Here is a 6,162-nt window from a genome sequence, read left to right as displayed (position 1 = left end):
ACACCATGAAGTGATAAGATCGTATACACTGCTTTGTTATAAGATCGTTTACATTGCCGACTTATGTCACGAAACAAAATTGATTTACTTTTCTGTGGTTTTTTTCTTCACTGAACCGACTTACAATGCAGATCATGATAATTACTAGTATGTGACATCATACTAATTAATGTTCAAATGCCATAATATAAGGTGGCATATTTCTGCCCCCTACATGCAAGATAAATTATGTCAACATGCAAGAAAATTATGTTAACATGCAAGATAATTATGTGTACATGCAAGTTACAAGTCTTGATTTTTATATGGGTAAAATCACTTATGCCCGTATCTGATATCTATAGTGGCATATCTCTGCCCATTGTGTGCAGGTTATCTTTCCATAAAATATGTCGACATGCATTATAGATATGTTGACATGCAAGATAATTATGTCAACATGCAACATAACTTTGTTGACATGCAAGAAAATTGCAATCAGATAAGAATTATACAAAATCTCAAAAATTCTCAAATATCGCACACTTGTGACATCCAAGATGCTAGATGCTACCTTTTTATGTCGACATGCAACTTATTTATGTTAACATGCAGGATAAATATGCTGACATGCAACTAATTTATGTCAACATGTAACTTATTTATGTCAAAATGCAACTTATTTATGTAAACATGCAACTTACTTATGTTGACATGCGAGATGAATATGTTGACATGCAACTTAGTTATGTTAACATGCGAGATTAATATGTTGACATGCAACTTATAAGGTTGTATGTCAACATAACTTAGTCGCATGTTAACATAACTAAGTTGCATGTCGACATAAAGAAGTTGCATGTTAACATAACTAAGTTGCATGTCGACATAAATAAGTTGCATGTCGACATAAAGAAGTTGCATGTTAATATAAAAAAGTTGCATGTTGACATCAATAGGTAGCGTATCTAGCATCTTGAATGTCACATGTTGGCGATATTTGAGATTTTTTATAACTCTTATTTGATTGCAGTTTTCTTGCATGTCAACATAGTTATGTTGCATGTTGACATAACTATCTTGCATGTCAACATATTTATCTTGCATGTCCACATAATTAACAGAAAAATAACTTGCACACAAGGGGCAGAGATATGCCAACATAGATATCATAGATGCTAGATGCAACATAATTATGATGTAACATACGACTTATTTATGTTGACTTGCGACCTATTTGTGTGAACATGCAAGTTATTTAAGTTAACATGCAAGAAATTCAAGTCGACATGCGAGATAATTGTGTTAACATGCGACTTGTTTATGTCAGCATGCGAGTTAATTATGTTAACATGCAATACATTTATAACATGCGAGATAACTCGCATGTTGACATAAATAAGTCCTATATCGACATAATTAACGCGCATGTTGACATAAATAACACACACACACACACGTTGCATATCTGCATAATTATTTCGCATGTCAACATTAATAAGTCGCATGTTGTCATAATTATGTTTGCATCTTGCATCTATGATGTCAGACTACGGCATTAGAAAGTCATTTTACTCACATAAAATCAAAATCTCTAAAAGGATTTGTAACTTGCATGTCAACATGCTTATCTTGCATGTTGACACAACTATTTTGCATGTAAACATATTTATCTCCCATGCTGACATATTTGGTAGAAAATAAACTTGCACACAGGAGTAAAACTGCAATTCCATTTCAATATACTTACACGTTACATCTAGCAGTATTTGAAATCTTTAAGTAATAATACAAGTGACATAAAGTTGTATCAGAGTTTATTGACACGAGTTGTTGTATGTTGGACTTCAAAGCATCAAAGCACCATCTTAATATATACGTGAGTTTCCCAGGAGAATCTAAAAGTAAAGATAAATGTGGCATTCGACTGTATCTCGGAGTTTAATGGAGCGATATCTGGATGAAAGAATATGTGTCAACGTCATTCCATCAATTAATGGGCCACATTCTCTTAATTTAGGCTAGCTCTGTGGTTATTAAAGCTTAAACTGTTCCAAATTGGGTTAAATCGTATGTCATAGATAAAATTCGTTCTTTAAATCAAAGTACTGAAGTACTGACGGGAGTTGATTTTATCGATTATTATTTATCTGAAAATCAACGAAATGTTATTTTGCTTGGCAAGTAGTTTATAATCTGTATTTGAAATACGCACATTTTTAAAATATGAATTCTCGGACTTTTCCGACAAGAATTTTGAAAAAACCCCGTACGAATCACGTTGTGTAATAATTAAAATTGGAATCAATTCCATCAAACTATATGTATCGGTATCGAAATTTTTCAAAAATTGTATGGATCCAACCAATAATGAACTCTAGTCTCGTTCAACCAGATGCTCGGCTGTCTCCATTAATCTCCGACAAGTGAGAGATACGTATACCAAGTCACGTGATAGTTTGATGATGCGACCTCTAAATACTAGTATAGACTGACTCTCTGCTTGTCGGAGATGTACGGAGACAGCCGATGGTTGAACGAGACTATAGTACTGAACCCTGGCGTAGGAATACAAACGACTGCAAAAAAATTGTAAATTGCTCGTACTATTTAAAATCTGACTATTTTCAAGGTATTTATAAATGAGTTTCCTTTTTAAAAATGCTTCAGCGTACATTACATCGAATTTATCGATTATTTTCAAGAACTAAGTCTTGTCAGCGGTGTTGATTTGTGCTTAGGTCTAAAGACTGTTTCAGTTTCGGTTTGCAAGAGTAACTGCATAGAAGAGTTGATTAAAAATCATCTCCCAAAAATGATACAATGTAATGTATATAATGTAATAATGGGTGACGTCAAGTAGGAACTTAATGTAACAATGTGTGATATCAAGCAGTATTTTAATGCAATAATGTGTGATATTAAGCAGTTTCTAAATGTAATTATATGTAATATTAAGCTGTATCTGAATGTAATGATATGTGATATTAAGCAGTATCTGAATGTAATATTATATGTGATATCAATCTGTATCTGAATGTAATATTAAATGTGATATTAAGCAGTATCTGAATGTAATATTATATGTGATATTAAGCTGTATCTGAATGTAATATTATATGTGATATTAAGCAGTATCTGAATGTTATATTATATGTGGTATTAAGCTGTATCTAAATGTAATATTAAATGTGATATTAAGCAGTATCTGAATGTAATGATATGTGATATTAAGCTGTATCTGAATGTAATATTAAATGTGGTATTAAGCAGTATCTGAATGTTATATTATATGTGATATTGAGCAGTATCTGAATGTAATATTTTATGTGATATGAAGCAGTATCTGCATGTAATATTATATGTGATATTAAGCAGTATCTGAATGTTATATTATATGTGGTATTAAGCTGTATCTAAATGTAATATTAAATGTGATATTAAGCTGTATGTGAATGTAATGATATGTGATATTAGGCAGTATCTGAATGTAATATCATATGTGATATTAAGCAGTATCTGAATGTAATATTATATGTGATATTAAGCAGTATCTGAATGTAATATTATATGTGATAATAAGCAGTATCTGAATGTAATATTATATGTGATATCAAGCTGTATCTGAATGTAATGATATGTGATATTAAGCTGTATCTGAATGTAATATTAAATGTGATATTAAGATGTATCTGATTGTAATATTATATGTGATATTAAGCTGTATCTGAATGTAATGATCTGTGATATTAAGCTGTATCTGAATGTAATATTATATGTGATATTAAGCAGTATCTGAATGTAATATTATATGTGATATTAAGCTGTATCTGAATGTAATATTATATGTGATATTAAGCAGCATCTGAATGTAATGATAGGTGATATTAAGCTGTATCTGAATGTAATATTATATGTGATATTAAGCAGCATTCGAATGTAATATCATATGTGATATTAAGCAGTATCTGAATGTAATATTATATGTGATATTAAACAGTATCTGAATGTAATATTATATGTGATATTAAGCTGTATCTGAATGTAATATTATATGTGATATTAAGCAGCATCTGAATGTAATGATAGGTGATATCAAGCTGTTTCTGAATGTAATATTATATGTGATATTAACAGCATTTGAATGTAATATTATATGTGATATCAATCTGTATCTGAATGTTATATTATATGTGATATTAAGCTGTATATGAATGTAATATTATATGTGATATTAAGCAGTATCTGAATGTTATATAATATGTGGTATTAAGCTGTATCTAAATGTAATATTAAATGTAATATTAAGCTGTATCTGAATGTAATGATATGTGATATTAGGCAAGATCTGAATGTAATATCATATGTGATATTAAGCAGTATCTGAATGTTATATTATATGTGATATTAAGCAGTATCTGAATGTAATGATATGTGATATTAAGCTGTATCTGAATGTAATATTAAATGTGGTATTAAGCAGTTTCTAAATGTAATTATGATATGTGATATTAGGCAAGATCTAAATGTAATATCATATGTGATATTAAGCAATATCTGAATGTTATATTATATGTGATATTAAGCAGTATCTGAATGTAATGATATGTGATATTAAGCTGTATCTGAATGTAATATTAAATGTGGTATTAAGCAGTTTCTAAATGTAATTATATGTGATATTAAGCTGTATCTGAATGTAATGATATGTGATATTAAGCTGTATCTGAATGTAATATTGTATGTGATATGAAGCAGTATCTGAATGCAATATTATATGTGATATTAAGCTGTATCTGAATGTAATGATATGTGATATTAGGCAGTATCTGAATGTAATATTATATGTGATATTAAGCAGCATCTGAATGTTATGATAGGTGATATTAAGCTGTATCTGAATGTAATATTATATGTGATATTAAGCAGTATCTGAATGTAATATTATATGTGATATTAAGCAGTATCTGAATGTTATATTATATGTGGTATTAAGCTGTATCTAAATGTTATATTAAATGTGATATTAAGCTGTATCTTAATGTAATGATATGTGATATTAGGCAAGATCTGAATGTAATATCATATGTGATATTAAGCAGTATCTGAATGTTATATTATATGTGATATTAAGCAGTATCTGAATGTAATGATATGTGATATTAAGCTGTATCTGAATGTAATATTAAATGTGGTATTAAGCAGTTTCTAAATGTAATTATGATATGTGATATTAGGCAGGATCTGAATGTAATATCATATGTGATATTAAGCAGTATCTGAATGTTATATTATATGTGATATTAAGCAGTATCTGAATGTAATGATATGTGATATTAAGCTGTATCTGAATGTAATATTAAATGTGGTATTAAGCAGTTTCTAAATGTAATTATATGTGATATTAAGCTGTATCTGAATGTAATGATATGTGATATTAAGCTGTATCTGAATGTAATATTGTATGTGATATGAAGCAGTATCTGAATGTAATATTATATGTGATATTAAGCTGTATCTGAATGTAATGATATGTGATATTAGGCAGTATCTGAATGTAATATTATATGTGATATTAAGCAGCATCTGAATGTTATGATAGGTGATATTAAGCTGTATCTGAATGTAATATTATATGTGATATTAAGCAGTATCTGAATGTAATATTATATGTGATATTAAGCAGTATCTGAATGTTATATTATATGTGGTATTAAGCTGTATCTAAATGTAATATTAAATGTGATATTAAGCTGTATCTTAATGTAATGATATGTGATATTAGGCAAGATCTGAATGTAATATCATATGTGATATTAAGCAGTATCTGAATGTTATATTATATGTGATATTAAGCAGTATCTGAATGTAATGATATGTGATATTAAGCTGTATCTGAATGTAATATTAAATGTGGTATTAAGCAGTTTCTAAATGTAATTATGATATTTGATATTAGGCAGGATCTGAATGTAATATCATATGTGATATTAAGCAGTATCTGAATGTTATATTATATGTGATATTAAGCAGTATCTGAATGTAATGATATGTGATATTAAGCTGTATCTGAATGTAATATTAAATGTGGTATTAAGCAGTTTCTAAATGTAATTATATGTGATATTAAGCTGTATCTGAATGTAATGATATGTGATATTAAGCTGTATCTGAATGTAATAT

This window comes from Crassostrea angulata, chromosome 3 (assembly GCF_025612915.1).
Source record: "Crassostrea angulata isolate pt1a10 chromosome 3, ASM2561291v2, whole genome shotgun sequence".
In the NCBI taxonomy this organism is placed as follows: Eukaryota; Metazoa; Mollusca; class Bivalvia; order Ostreida; family Ostreidae; genus Magallana; species Magallana angulata.
This window is presented reverse-complemented; position numbering follows the sequence as displayed.